The following is a 16,184-nucleotide window of genomic DNA, read 5'->3' as shown; positions in this document are numbered from 1 at the left end:
GATGTCACTAGGTGGTAGGAATTTTTCAGCTCCATTCTAAGCTTATAGGACCACTGCCATGTGCACAGTCCAGCATTGACCAAAACCTCATCACAGACTGCACAGTGACATCATTCTCCTCAGAGAAGCACTTCAATCAAATGTCATGGGAATGTGGAGGAGATGCAGATGACTTTGGCCAAGTGAATCAGAGAAGGGCCTAGAAACAGAACCAAGCAAAAATCCTGCAAAGGAATCCATACCTTGGATCCTCATCCTTTGAACAGACCTGCTTTCATCTGTTTTTTCCCCAGTGAAATCATTTCCTCCAGACTCGAATGTCAATTCTTTCTCTCTGTTGACGCCCCTGGCTTTCCTCTCCTGAAGCCAGGCACAGCTCCTCAGCAGAGGGATAAAGAAGGCTGTGCGTCAACGCATTCTCTTAACCTCTCTTTTGACAGGGACAAAATATCCCAGTAGCCTTTTGCAAAGAACAGATTAACATTTTTCATCAGCAGAAGCTGGAGCTCTTAATGATAAGCCTTGCTCTAAATGCTGCCTCCCCTGGAAAGCAAACTCCAAGCCTCTGTGTGTTATTTTTAAGTGGCATCTGGAAAAACACTTCTGATCTAATATGGAAGTCCTCGTCAATTGCCTAAGCTGTTCCACATGGAATCAAATGCATAGACTGTGTCTTGGGAGGCTGTTTCAAAGACCAAGAGATTGAATTCATATTTGGTGACAACATCAATGTCTTCCAGGCTCCCATAACCCTTTCATTTTCCAAATAAAGCCATGAAACAGATGTGCCTAAAGCATATTGAAGAGCTGCCAACGTAAAGCCAACCAGCCACATAAAAAGCACAAACGGCCTCTTTTGGAGCTGTCACCCTGGCTAGTGGTTAGATCAATTGCAATTCTGCCATGAGTAAATGAACTGACACTTAGTACCTCTTTAAACAAAGGTCCTGAAATAGATGTGACAGTATTTTGAAATAGCTTATACAAATCTGAGCAATGCAACATGATTGAAAAATCTCAATAGTCTTTTCTTTTCTTTTCTTTTCTTTTCCTTTCTTTTCTTTTCTTTTTTGAGAGGGAGTCTTGCTCATCGCCCAGGCTGGAGTGCAGTGGCACGATCTTGGCTCACTACAAGCTCCGTCTCCCGGGTTCATGCCATTCTCCTGCCTCAGCTTCCCAAGTAGCTGAGACTACAGGCGCCCGCCACCACGCCTGGCTAATTTTTTGTATTTTTAGTAGAGATGGGGTTTCACTGTGTTAGCCAGGATGGTCTCGATCTCTTGACCTCATGATCCGCCCGCTTTGGCCTCCCAAAGTGCTGGGATTACAGGCGTGAGCCACCACGCCCAACCAAAAATCTCAATAGTTTTCTGACATAGGACTTAGATAATTACAGTGAACATATGTTCTCTAAAAAAATTAATATTTTATTTTTCTAGTCAATTCGAAATTCTTTGATCAAGTGTTTCTTAACTGTTTTCAAATGAAGGGAAAAACTGAGAGAAGACATATAAGAAAATTTTACTTTTTTCCAAAATATTTACTGTCTGAATAACTGTTACCACTAAAGAACAAACATGCAGTCAGCCAATTGATAAGGGTCCGTTAGCATAAAAAATGAGATTATGAGATTGCATGATCTGTTATCAATGCTTAAAGAAAGCTAATATACTTGTATACTTATGTTTTGGGATACAGTTTGGTTTAGGTAAAATAACTATCATCCAGCATTTGTTGTTCCTTCTGTAAGCTTTTCTTTAATCTAACAAATGATTGGTAGCTCTTTTCATTTTAGACATAAAACTGTCATTCATTTCTTGTCTGTAGAGGGGTTTGGATTAGATGGCTCCACGAAACACATTCCTGCTTTGTTGTTCTGCAAAAAGAAAATTCGTAAAGCTGGGCACATGAGAAAGCCAGACAGACCTTTGCTCTCTTCCACGAATGTGGAGCATAAATGAAGAAGTGAGGCATATACCATCAGACGGTGCCACTGCTTCCAAGTGGCACACTACCTCCGAGTCGGCACGGTTTCACCCCTGGGAATGGTTCCCCTGGGGTTCTCCCTGCAGGACATCTGGCCGCCCTCCCTGTGCCCCAGCGATTTGAGGTGTCTGTCTTCAGCTCCACACAGGTCCTCTTAGCCTGTTACTCAGTTAGAAAGGTAATTGCTCCCTGGCTGGCATTCTAGGATTTGTGATACTAGAATTTAAGACTTTGATGATAAACATTTGAATTCTAGTGTTTATAATTTAAACTACAAAATTGCCTCAGAAACCATAGCAGCATGTGGCCCTTATAGCACAGTAACTACATTTATTACTCCTTAGTTAGGAGAAAACAGTTCTCTGCAGTTATTTAAACTTAAGACAACTTGCTTCAAAAATGTAAACGATAAATTTTTTTTGGTGCAATCTTCAAGCAACTTAATGAAAACTGGCATTAATTTCATTGGCAAAGTATGATAGCTCAAATGGGCACTGCTTGTTTATCCCAGGTCTGATATAACACCAACCAGAAACATACATGACACGAGGACAAGTTAACCTTAAAAACATTACAAAAGCTGATTATTAGTAAAGGTATTTTTACAATGGCCTCTAGAGTTTAAAAAAATCAGATAACTTTCAGGAAAATATCATGCTTCCATTTTCCATGTGGACTGCATTATATATTTTCCTGATTTGATAAATCTCAAGAAAAAATGTAAGTTTGTTAGGAGTTGAGGCACAAAACCAGACACAGGGTAGGTTTAGATAGCTAATAGACAGACTTAAATCATTTGGATTGGCTATGATGGTCAAGTTACTAAACGTTAATTACTAGACCGATTCATCTCTATTTCTTTTATACCACATAGGCCTCACACTTTGCTTTTCTCCGTTGTGAGAATTTATGAGATCTTGCCAAAACACAGCCCTGATGTGAAAAGTGATAGCCATGTGGGAGGCTCAGATTCTCTACCCCTATCATATAATCTGATTACTCACCAGGGTGGCTGGTTACCCAAGTAGTGCAGCATGGTACTGATGAAACCCAGGTTATGAGTTTGATTGGTGCATGAACGCTGGCCACAGATCAGAGCTTCGCCCCAGGCGGTGGCTTCCAATGTGTGTTGTGGGATGCCAGCAGGGCAAGTGAGGGAATGGGAACTATAGCTAAAATGGCATCAGCAAAATGATCAACGTATGCATCCTACTCATAGTCAAAATGTTGCCTTTGGGGAGTGCTTCTGCTTAGAAGGTAGAAAATGACAAAGGAACATCATTCCCACCCTAATGGGAATAAGAAGCCGAATAAGCTGCAAGATCATAACTTTGCAGGAGCCCGTTAGAGAACTGAAGTCACAAGGCCACCAAGTCAAGAGAATTCTAAAGAGGGATCTGCCAGGCACAGTGGCTCACACCTGTAGTCCCAGCACTTTGGGAGGCCAGGATGATCGTTTGAGGCCAGAATTTCAAGATCATCCTGGACAGCATAGCGAGGCCCCTTTCTCTACAAAAAAAAATTTAAAAAATTGGCTAGGCGTGGTGGTGTGCACCTGTGGTCCCAGCTACTCGGGAGGCTGAGATGGGAGGATTGCTTGAACTCAGGAGGGTGAGGTGGCAGGGAGCTGTGATTGCACCACTGCACTCCAGCCTGGGTGATGGAGCAAGACCATGTCTCTAAATAAATAAATAAATATGACTGTCCAATCTGTGGTCATTTGTTATAGCTGCCCAAGCTGACTAAAGTGAACCCTTTGCCACTGGAGGGGTGAAAGCAAAACCCACTGGCTTGGAGAAGGAATGGAAGACTCTCCTGCCCCTGGGACATAAGCCATGCACCTTGGCTTCTCTGGGAAAGGAAGAAACACGTTTCCTTGCACAAGGAGGAGGGATGAGACACCTCCTTGAAGCCAGGATTAATCTATGCAATGCAGAAGTCAGCTATCGCAGTGGGAGGGGCAGACACTCTCTCACCTCACCTAGCTCCTAGGCTGAATTCCATGCCATGAGGTGGGAGGGAGGGACTGTGAGAAAACCCACCCATTCCTCAAGCCCAGTGGAGGGCCTGAGACTAAGCCTGGGTGGAGAGAACACAGAGCTCTCCCGCCCCAACTCAGTTCTCCACCAAGTACCAAGACCCAGTGTCAACCCCTGGGGCACGGGCAGGAACATGGAGAGTGACTCTCTCGGTGGCATAGGCTTCCAGGGGTTGCTGGAAGTTGGGAGTGGAGCAAGAACACTGAGAAAGTCCCTCCAACATGCCAGGCCCACTCTGTACACAGGAAACAGCAGCCCACAGATGGGAGCATTGAAGTCCGTGCACTGAAAGTATCAAAGCAAAAACAAACCCAAGCCCAACTCAGCTCCTAAGAGATTGACTTAACCCCACACGACAGCCAGACAGAGGAGTCTGTGGATTTCCCGGCTTCCTGGCCTAACTACTGTTTACCTCTGTCTGTGCTGTTCTCCTGACCCATGAGGTCCAGCATGCAAAATATTAGGAGACACACCTAAAGGCAACAAAGTGTCATTTTTATATTGAAATGGTGTTACAAGTTCAAAATTTATTCTCCAGAAATTGGATTGGTGTGATTTGTATTTTCATTCTATTAAATTTGAAGAAAATGGGCTGAGTGTGGTGGCTCATGCCTGTAATCCCAGCACTTTGGGAGGCCGAGGTGGGTGGATCACTTGAGGTCAGGAGTTCAAGACCAGCCTGACCAACATAGTGAAACCCCATCTCTACTAAAAATACAAAATTATCTGAGCATGGTGGCTCATGCCTGTAATCCCAGCACTTTGGGAGGTCGGGGGGCGGGGGGCTGGCGGATCACCTGAGGTCAGGAGTTCGAGACCAGCCTGACCAACATGGAGAAACCCCATCTCTACTAAAAATACAAAATTAGTGGCACATGCTGGCACAGGCCTGTAATCTCAGCTACTCAGGAGGCTGAGGCAGGAGAATCACTTGAACCTGGGAGGTGGAGGCCACAGTGAGCCAAGATCGTGCCATTGCACTCCACCCTGGGCAACGAGAGCAAAACTTCGTCTCAAAAAAAAAAAAAAATTAAAGAAAGTGAATTAAATACAAGGACTTTGTATTTTCTGTGTTAAACACACCTTCTAAATGACTATTTAGTAAAATGAGGCAAAGATGCAAAGATTTTTGAACTCTGGCCTCTGATGAAGTGGGTTATGGCTTCATATTGAAGAAAACCAGCATGGATCAAAGTAACCTGGGTCTCTTAAGTTGTCACCTATTTAATGACTGATACTTGTGCAAATTTGAGGCAGCTTAAACTAAAACTAATTAATAAGTTTAATAGACCAAAATCACAAAAGGGAATATTCTTGCTATGAAGGCTAGCAGAGTTATGGATAGATGATAGTGCTTAAAAACGGAATTTGGTTCTTAACTTGTTAGCTAGGGCAAAAATCTAAGCCTAGTAGTCTAAATAATTGTAATGTAGGGTGCTTATGAATTCCTTTTAAAAGATAACCTTTTTTTTTTCTTTTCTTTTTTTGAGATAGGGTCTTGCTCTGTTGCCCAGGCTGGGGTGCAGGGGTGTGAACCTGGCTCACTGCAGCCTCAAGCTCCTGGGCTCAAGCAATCCTCCCACCTCAGCCTCCTGAGTAGCAGGGACCACAGGTGTGTGCCGCCATGTCAGGGTAATTTAAAAAAATTGTTTTTGTAGAGAAGGGGTCTTGCCATGTTGCCCAGCCCCGTCTCGAATTCGTGTGCTCAAGCGATGCCACGGAAGGAGGCGTGTGTTCCCTCTTCACAAACCATTTACCAATCCATGAGAAGCGCTCAGAAAATATTATGTTGAGCAAATTTCCTTTAAATTGGCATAGTAGAGAATCATTGGGATTCACTATTCTAGGAAGGAAAAGACTTATAATTGAAAAAGTTTTGGATGAATGATCTCTGGCTATAACCATCCTGAATCAGTTAATTTTTTCCAGAAGGAGGTACCTATAGAAGTGTACAGTTTATTGTCCCTACTATGTGTTAAGCACTTTGAGATTCATCACGAAAAAGGCACCATAAATGTGTCTGAGCACACAGTTACCATGCACCAACACACATACTCATTGTCCATTTCAGTACCTAATTTTTATATAGTAACTCAAATCATCCAAATAATTACTATTTGAACTTTTAAAGAGAATTCTTTGCATTAGTCAAACCCTTTTATCATTTCAGAGAGTAGAGTTTCCCGCGGGGCCATGGTCTGAAATTTATCGTGGAAGCTGATGATTATCTCCAGAGCTTCTGGAATGTCTCCCAGGGTGAATTCATCAGTGATCTAGTCATCAATCACTCATTTTGCTTATTTTTAGTTCAAAGAAAATTTGAGACATTTTATGTGAGCTTTTATTTATGCAGCTTTTTGCCAGTGAACTCATATGGTGGTTACTTTTTGCTTCCTGGAGGATGAGCTGGTTTTGATTCGGTGAAGTAAACGGAAATATCCAGATGTTGGCTGTACATGAGGAGGCACAAAGGCTAACATAGTTGTTTGCAGTATAAGTTTTTAAAAACTGTTTGTAATTCAATGAAGTTAGGGCTCAAGCCAATGTCTAAAAAGCTTTGCTTTAGATAATAGGGGAAGTTTCAATGGTTCTAAGGGATATTTGATATTTTAAGAAGGTATTATAATTTTGAGATTCCATAAATTAACATTGTTATGTTACTATTAACTAGACCCCGCCACCTCTACCACCACACAGACTCTTCCTATTCTCCCAACTCCCAGAACAGTTCTAGTGTAGAATAATTAGCTCAATATTCACCATTTACATGCAAATGCTAGTCACAGTGCCATACATGTAGTAAATTATGATCATTTTTTGTCTCTGAATAAAGTTTTGTTTTTCTTGGAGCTAATAATCTTTTTCTCTTGATTTTTTTTTTTTGGTCTTTTTATTAATTCCACTCAAAAATTTCCCAAATTGTCTAAGTTTTCCCCCAAGACTTTCAGATATATCAGGTGATCTATTAATTTCATTTTTCTAGAGCCATCTCTTCTAATTTTCTCTACACTGGACTGCTTGTCTGTACTGGGCACACAGCTGGTCTTGGGATTTCTCATCACCCAGGCTTTGCCTCTTCCTGTGCTGATTTCTCCTTCCTTTTACCCCATGTCTTCCTCTTCATTGGAATAAACTGCTCCCTTTGGTGGAACTCATCTTTTGTTAGCTTTCTGCAAGAGGCTATAAGAGCCAAAAAAATTTTTTTTGAGAACTTGTACATTTAAAAATGCCATTATATGTCCTCATGCTTGATTTATAGTTGGGCTGATGTAATTTTAAGATGGAAACCATTTTCCTTTAAAATTTTAAAAGGCATTATTCCATTGCCTTCTGGCTTCCACTACTACTGTTGAGATCTCTGAAGATATATAGAATTTTTTTTCTTGCCTCTAGAAGTTTTAAACATCTTCTCTTTGTCCTGGAATTCTGAAAATTTTGGATAAAGTGCCTTGATATGACCATGCTCTTAAATTGGGTGGCTACTTGGCTGGCTTTTACCATCCGGAATCTCATGATTCTTCGTTCTGAGAGATTTTGTTACATTATTTCTTTGAGGAGCCCCATCTCTCATTTTCTCTGTTGACTTTTTGTGGAACTCCAATGTTTAACTTTTATTTTATTTTATTTTATTTATTTATTTTGAGACAGAGCCTCGCTCTGTTGCCCAGGCTGGAGTGCAATGGTGTAATCTTGGCTCACTGCAACCTCCATCTCCCTGGTTCTCCTGCCTCAGCCTCCCGAGTAGCTGGGTTTACAGGCGCATGCCACCACTCCCAGCTAATTTTTGTATTTTTAGTAGAGATGGGCTTTCACCATGTTGGCCAGGCTGGTCTTGAACTCCTGACCTCAGGTAATCCACCCACCTCGGCCTCCAAAAGTGCTGGGATTACAGGTGTGAGCCACCATGCCCAGCCCAAATGTTTGACTTTTAAAGGAAAGGGGAAATGAAAAAACTTCTTGGATGCCTTCTTTACTCTGGCTGTTTAGAGATCCCAGGAAAAAGAATTGGTAGGACAGAAAACAACACTCCAATGAAAGTCAACAAAGGAACACAGGGTGCAGGGAGAATCGTAATAATTCATCCAGTTCTTCTCCATTCCTTGTGAATAAAGTAATTGGACTGGAATAAAAGAGAAGAGGGATTTTGAGTATCTTCCTACAACTTCCTGCTGGGGATAGTGAGGAGTGGATGTGCAAGGACATAAGACCATCTTCTTCATCTACCTTTGGGGCTTTACAAGTGAGTGATGTGTTCCAGCAGGGAACTTGGATAGTGGGAGATGGGGTGAATGGTCACGGAGTGAGACCCTTTTGGTATTGACTGTGGTGAGCTTGTTAAATCTTTGAATTCAATAATCACCTTGAGTTGAGGCTTAACAGGAAGACAGCTGCCAGCAGACAGGGCTGGAGAAAGGAGAATCAATGAGTGAGAAGACAGCCATGCCCGTCACTTAGCCTTCGTTTTTCCCAATTTCGAATGGGATATTCACCAATGTTCACCATCGTCGGCATCCTCTCAGACACACATACACACCCACACACACGCTGATGGGTTCACACCACCCACACTAAAGTGAAACTGAACAAAACCCAACATCCACATGTCTATAGTGTGCACCACACACACACACACTCACCGTGTGACACTGATATGCTAGTCTCTGTTGTTGCTTACCAGTTTCTTTTTTTGTTTTTGAGATGTTGTCTTGCTGTGTCGCCCAGGCTGGAGTGCAGTGGCCGGATCTCAGCTCACTGCAAGCTCCGCCTCCCGGGTTTACGCCATTCTCCTGCCTCAGCCTCCCGAGTAGCTGGGACTACAGGCGCCGCCACCACGCCCAGCTAATTTTTTGTATTTTTAGTAGAGACAGGGTTTCACCGTGTTAGCCAGGATGGTCTCGATCTCCTGACCTTGTGATCCGCCCGTCTCGGCCTCCCAAAGTGCTGGGATTACAGGCGTGAGCCACCGCACCCGGCCCCACCAAGCCCTCATTCTTGAAGTGAAATAAAGGAAAAAGCTTAAATAGCGTGAAAGCGAATGGAGTCATAATAAAAGAGCTAATCTCTATTGAGAGCTTTCTCATAACCAAGGCTTTCCTAAGAGCTTTCCATGAATTAACTCATTTACTGTGTATAACAACCTTACTATTGACAGCCTGCCTTCAGATTCCAGCTTTGTGACCCCAGGCTTTGTGACTTGGATCCACTTCACTTCTCTTGGCCTCAGTCCCCTCAATTATAAAATAGGAAAAGTAATCATACCCGTTTCTTACCATATTTTGGCACTGGGCTGTGCTGTTGTATGTGTGCTCTCATTTAGCTCATGGTAGTCCTGTGAGGTGCAGAGATGGAAGAGATGAAAGCTTGAAGGCTTGAGTTTCTGACAGAAGTTTAAAGGCCTCGAGTAACATCGCACAGCTAGTAAGTGATGAGTGTAGTACCCCACCCTCGGTATACTTGAGCCAGCGTGTGCACACTCAGCCACGAAGCATTCGCCCGAGTGGAGGCTGAAATGGCCTGCTGTCTGCAGTGAGGCCACAGGAAATGCTCGTGGAACCTGGTCTCCGTGAGATATCTATTAGGAACTTTTCACAACACCAGAAGTGAAGGAAATTCTCATTTTTATTTTGATATAAGCAAATATGTACATTTTGACACAATGAGAAATGTTTAGGAATTTTGACTAAAAACTTCTTTCTGGCAGGATTCTTTAGCCACTGAAATTGTAAATGGTACTTACAGTTGTAAATATCTGGCTCCCATCTGGGTGGCTACAACCAACTACTAACTACTGACAGCAAAAGAAAGACTTGCAAATATGATTTTACATCTGCATTTTTTATTTTATATTTAGCTATTTGTCTTATAATGTTTGTCTAACTGTAGCTCTCTCTCTCTCTCACTGACAGGGTAATGTCTTTAAAATCCCACTACACAAAGCACTGGCTTTGTGAAAAGGATCTGATCTATTTTGTCCTGCTTTGATTGGTTTTAACATAATGTAGATAGTAATAAACTCATTAAACCACTTCCATTCTTGTCTTAGGGGACAATGTGGTGCTCTCCCCTTTTACATGTTGCTTCTCTTATCAGCTTCACCGGCTTTGTCTACTAACCCCATGCCTGGGGAATTATAAGGAAAGGATTTGGGCACCACGTTGTCTGCAGCATGAATCCTGCCAGGCTGTGGCTGTCACCAAGGTTATTGGACACTCCTCCCTGAGCAGGACCCACCTGGGAGGCATGCAGATGACAAGTGCCACTCAACCTTGTCCTCAGTGCCTGCTGGGCCCTGTGTGCACACTCAGGGAATGAGAGGAACTGTGGAGCAAGTGGGGTAAGTGAGTGCAGTCACTCCAATGACAGGCTAACCCAGGAGAGGTCTGGTTTCACGTCAACATGGGAAATATTTGGTTGAATGGAACTGACGGAAAGGTAGGAATAGAGTTTCTCATTCCCTCATGGATAGAAAAAAATGCACAAACCACGTATCTGTTGGGTTGCATGGAATTGCTCTGACTGGTTTTATTACCCCTATTCACACAGCATTTTCTTTGAAAGGGAATGCTGGGCGCAGTGGCTTATGCCTGTAATCCCAGCACTTTGGGAGGCCGAGGCAGGCGGATCACCTGAGGTCAGGAGTTCAAGACCAGTCTGGCCAACATGCGAAAACCCTGTCTCTACTACAAATAATAATAATAATAATAAATTAGCCAGGCATGGTGGCGGGAGCCTGTAATCCCAGCTACTGGGAGGCTGAGGCAGGAGAATTGCTTGAACTCAGGAGGTGGAGGTTGCTGTGAGCCAAGAATGTGCCACTGCACTCCAGCCTGGGCAACAGAGCAACACTCCGTCTTAAAAATAAATACATAAATAGCTAAGAAAAAAGGAAAGGGAAGGCAGGTGTGAAAGCTTCGGGTTGGTCACCCAGCAAAATTAAACTGAAAAGTCCCCAAGCTCTTTGAAACAACTGCAAGGTTGTCAGCTTGTAGCCTGAAGTCCTCACGATCGACCCCATTACTTCATATCTCAAAATGTCTTAATATGTGTTTTCCACAGTGATGGCCTCTCCTTGGCCACCATATCACTCTCTCTTCAGGGTAAAAAGGTTGTGTCATGCAGCTTAAAACCGGGACACATAGATGGTTACTTTGGCAGTGTTCTTATATAAACAGAAGAAGACAGCTGATAGATAACATTAGTCACTTCCTGTGTCATCTCGTTTTTCTCGGGCACTTGCTTCCCTGAGATTATTTCTGTTTGCTGTATTAGTCCATGGCAACCGCTTAACACAGCTGCACCAAATGTCGTTCCCAGAAAGACCAGTTGCTTAGTCTCCTTGCCTCCATTCTATTTCGGGAGTGGCATGGACTTTTGGCGACAGCCAGTAGAGCTCTTGCCCACATCAAGTTATGAGCGGTGTGGCTTGTAAGAGAGTTTGCCCCTTGACCTTGGTCTTTAGGAGAAAAAAATTCTGCTCACGTACCCACATGCCATCACTATTCATATTTAAATTCTAAAAGATTAAGAACAAGAAACATTTTTTTTCTGCACTAAGAAATCTAAAGTTTTAAAAATCTCTAATAATGAACTGAGGTAATACATGCATTGATAAAATTGAAATAGTGTAGAAAAACTTAACTGATAAACTGATAAAACATAACTGATAAACAGCTGCCTCCATTTCACACTTCCTCACCTTAACAGCTCCTAGATCATCCCAGAAAACATTTCTATTTTTATTCCTGTTGGTTGCCTACAGAACTCTAAATAATATATTTTCACATCTCTTCTTTGACGTTTTAAAAAATCAACTCTGCGCCCCCCTTTTTGTTTTTTGAGATGGAGTCTCACTCTGTCACCCACGTTGGAGAGAAGTGGAGCCATCTCGGCTCACTGCAAGCTCCGCCTCCTGGGTTCATGCCATTCTCCTGCCTCGGCCTCCTGAGTAGCTGGGACTACAGGCGCCGCCACCACACCCAGCTAATTTTTTGTACTTTTAGTAGAGACAGGGTTTCAACGTGTTAGCCAGGATCATCTTGATCTCTTGACCTCGTTATCTGCCCACCTCAGCCTCCCAAAGTGCTGGGATTACAGGTGTGAGCCACCACGCCTGGCCTAAAAAATCAGCCTTTTTAATTTTTTTTTTAACACAGCTTTATTGATGGATAATGTACATATCATAAAACTCACTTATTTCAGTGTGTAATGAATTTTAGTAAAGTCACAGAGTTGTACAAGCATCCCCACAGCCCAATTTTAGAGCATACCTATCACTTCAGAAGATCCCTCTTGGCCACCTGCAGTGATTTCACTCTTCAGTCCCAGCCACAGGCAATTTCTAATTTCTCTACTGGTTCTATAGGTTTGCCTGTTGTAGACATTTCATAAAAATGGAAATAACCAATCAAATTCAGACAATATTTATTGACCTTCTGATACAAAACATAAAGGTTTATCTTGCTTATAGAACTGCCTTTCCCCGTCTCCATTTTCCCCAATTTTTGGTAATTATATATTATTTTAAAAATTGCTATGTTGGCTTTTTTTTTTTTTTTTTTTTTTTTTTTTTTTCAGATGCAGTCTCACTCTGTCACCCAGGCTAGGATGCAGTGGTGTGATCCCAGCTCATTGCAACCTCCACCTCCCGGGTTCAAGCGATTCTCCTGCCTCAGCCTCCTGGGGAGCTGGAACTACAGACACACACCACTGCACCCAGTTAATTTTTGTATTTTTAATAGAGACGGGGTTTTGCCATGTTGGCCAGGCTGGTCTCAAACTCCTGGCCTCAAGTGATCCACCCACCTTGGCCTCCCAAAGAGAGATCAGCTTGGCCAACATGGCAAAACGCTGTTTCTACTAAAAATACAAAAATTAGCTGGGCGTGGTGGCAGGCACCTGTAATCTCAGCTACTTGGGAGGCTAAGGTATGAGAATCACTTGAACCTGGGAGGTGGAGATTGCAGCAAGCAGACATCACACCATTGCACTCCAGCCTTGACAAGAGACCAAGACTATGTCTCCAAAAAAAAAAAAAAGTCTCTTCTGTTATCCGAATATTTTTCTTTTGTCTGTTTTTTTTTTTTTTTTCTTCTCTTCAAGGTCACTTGCTCTGTTTACTTTCTTTTTTCTGTTTTTTTTTTTTTTTTTTTTTTGAGATGGAGTCTCGCTCCTGTCACACAGGCTGGAGTGCAGTGGCACAATCTCGGCTCACTGCAACCTCCACCCTCCTGGGTTCAAGCGATTCTCCTGCCTCAGCCTCCTGAGTAGCTGGGATTACAGGCATGCGTCACCACACCTGGCTAATTTTTGTATTTTCAGTAGAGATTTGGTTTTGCCATGTTGGTCAGGCTGGTCTCGAACTCCTGACCTCAGGTGATCCACCTGCCTTGGCCTCCCAAAGTTCTGGGATTACAGAAGTGAGCCACTACACTCCACCTGACTTTTTTCTGAATTTGTTAATTTGTTTGCTGATCCTTTGTTTTGTTTTTCGAGGTCTTAAAAACTTTTCTTTTGAGCTATTGACAGCTTTAACAATTCAGTACACTCCTGTGAACAAAATTTGGAGCACATTTGTTTCTCTCTACCTGATTTCCCCAGAACTGTAAACTACTTGCAAGTATTCTTAACTTAGGGCAACACAATTATTTGCATAAGTGCAATAAGAATCTGTTTTCATTTGTAACAGGATGCAATTGGAGAAATTGGTTGTTTTACCAAGGCTTTGACTGGAATGGTGTGCTTTCCTTTAAGGAATCAAACTTGACTTATAGAGCCAATAAGACCTTGGAAAAACTAGCATCATATTTTATGTACACAGTCCCTGTAAAGGGTTTCTGACCCATGGTAAGTAAAGAATGTCACTTACTGACAGGTACAGAAGTCCCAGGTTTATCTTGAAACCCAGAGAAGAGAAAATTTCACCCAACTCATGGGTATTTGATGGCAAAATCCATGGCTGGGCTGGGCTTTAAGAAGTCCTATCTGAGATTCCCCTTATGGAACAAAGTTCCATCAAAGCCAATTTAAAAGCCTGTGTAAAAATAATAATTATTCTTGCTGCACTGCATACAAATATTTAGGCCAAGTATAATAAGCAAACCAGCCCTACCATGATTTGTCTTTAGTAAAATGGGGAACTGGAGAGAGAAAAAAATTATTTCAAAATAATTGTATATCTGTTGTTAGATTCTAGTGTTGCCTAATTTTTTTTCCAATTTTTATTATTTTCTATGGTTTGGACCAAATTCTAATTTTTCTTGGCTACAAGTCTTCAAAATAATATTTTCAATTTTTTTCATCTTTGTTTCATTTTTCCTAATTTGAAGTCACTGAAAACTAAGTCGTGCTTCTTTAAAACCCTGCGAGCTGAAGACAGACAACTTCAAGGTTGGAAGAAAATAACAGTAACCTGTTTACATACATAAGACACTTTCACACCTGCCTACTAATGTGTGGACTTCAGAGTAATGTGGCCCATATCATTGATTACTATTATTATTTTTTGAGATAGGGTATCACTGTGTCACCTAGGCTGGAGTGCAGTGGCATGATCTTGGCTCACTGAAACCTCTGCCTCATAGGTTCAAGCGATTCTCCTTCCTCAGCCTCCCGAGTAACTGGGATTACAGGCACATGCCACCACACCCAGCTAATTTTGTAGTTTTAGTAGAGTTAGAGTTACTAACTGTTGGCCAGGCTGGTCTCAAACTCCTGACCTCAAGTGATCCACCCGCCTTGGCCTCCCAAAGTGCTGGGATTACAGGCATGAGCCACCACTCGTGGCCTGGATTGTTACTTTGTGTGGTTTTTTTCCCCTTCCTCCTCTCTATTTTCTCTTCACAGGACTTAAGACTTCGAAACCTGCTAAAAATGAGCTTTCCAGACCTACCCATCTAGGAATAAACCATCTCAGCCCTGAGAGATCTGATGAAACCTGAGACCAGAGATTCATTTTCTTGTAAAATGCTTTCTCCAAAAGACTTTGTAAAGAAAAGGGGGAAATGTGAAAGGAAAATACCTCGGGCTCTTTCAAGCTGGGAACTGCGCAGGGCAAATCGGCCTCCCATTCTCATTCTATTCAAGTCATCCCTTTGCTCACACAGATAGATGCATATTCTGATTGCCTTCTTGGAAGAAACTTAACAGAAACTCTAAAGAATGCAACCATATCTGTTTCTTACCTATTTGTGACCTGGAAGCCCCTGGGGAGGGTTGGGGCAGGAAACCTTGCTTTGAGCTGTCTCCGCCTTTCTGGACAGAACAATGTACTTCTTACATATGATGGATGGTTCATGTCTCCCTAAAATGTATAAAACCAAGCTGTGCCCCAACCACCTTGGGAAAATATCACCAGGACTTCCTGAGCCTATGTCATGGGCACATCCTCAATCCTGGCAAAATAAACTTGCTAAATTAACTGAGACCTGTCTCAAAGTTTCGAGATTCACACTCCTATGCAAGGAAGGCAGGCAACATGTTTTCTAATGCCACACGAAATGAAAGCACAAAATGAAACGTGGACGCTTGAAAGAACAGTCTTTCTATAAGTTATTGTGACATGCTCCATAATTTATTGACAACAGAGTTGGTGATGATATTGATACTACACTGTCAAAATTTATCACCAAACATCTTTACATTTGATAAAAGATTGTGAATTTTTGTTTTCTGTCAGGAGAAGACAACTTATCGGAAATTCATGGATCCAGAATCCATTTCTTTCATCAAAAGCTAATTTAAACTTAACTATAATTTAACAGATAAATTATTGAATTTGACTACTAATGAATAGTTGAAGATGAGTTTAGAAATACAGTATCATTTACATTACTTTGAATGAAAGTTTAACAATGAATATTCTGAGCTTAATAACATGTTTAAAAATCTCTTCTTCCACCTTATCAACATAATTCTGTGAGGCTAGTTTTGTACAGTGTAGGTTATAAAAACAAAACATTAAAACAGGTGACATGAGTAAAAATGGCAGATTAAGAGAACATCCAACATTTTGTTCCTTCATAAGACTAATGAAAAGACTGGCAAAGAAAAGCAGAATCCATTTTTTCAACTATCTTGGCATTAACCAAAGACTTTCAGCCATCCAGGGAGCATTTGTTCAATAAAAATATCTGAATCTTGGTAAGAACTGGAATCTTTATG

The 16,184-nt window shown here is 42.0% G+C and overlaps 1 long non-coding RNA gene across 1 annotated transcript in view; it reads left to right on the top strand.

Moving 5' to 3' along the window:
• The window catches only part of LOC115894579, a 62,492-nt gene extending 46,890 nt beyond the window's left edge, over positions 1-15,602 (top strand). Inside the window, exons 4-5 of the long non-coding RNA XR_004054708.1 lie at positions 10,116-10,359; positions 14,868-15,602. This is a non-coding gene — a long non-coding RNA (uncharacterized LOC115894579). The remainder of the gene's footprint in view (positions 1-10,115; positions 10,360-14,867) is intronic.
• Positions 15,603-16,184: the final 582 nt, after the last annotated feature.

Source organism: Rhinopithecus roxellana, chromosome 18 (genome assembly GCF_007565055.1).
Source record: "Rhinopithecus roxellana isolate Shanxi Qingling chromosome 18, ASM756505v1, whole genome shotgun sequence".
In the NCBI taxonomy this organism is placed as follows: domain Eukaryota; kingdom Metazoa; phylum Chordata; class Mammalia; order Primates; family Cercopithecidae; genus Rhinopithecus; species Rhinopithecus roxellana.
Note: the sequence above shows the minus strand (reverse complement) of the source record. Positions and strands in the feature narration are given on the sequence as shown.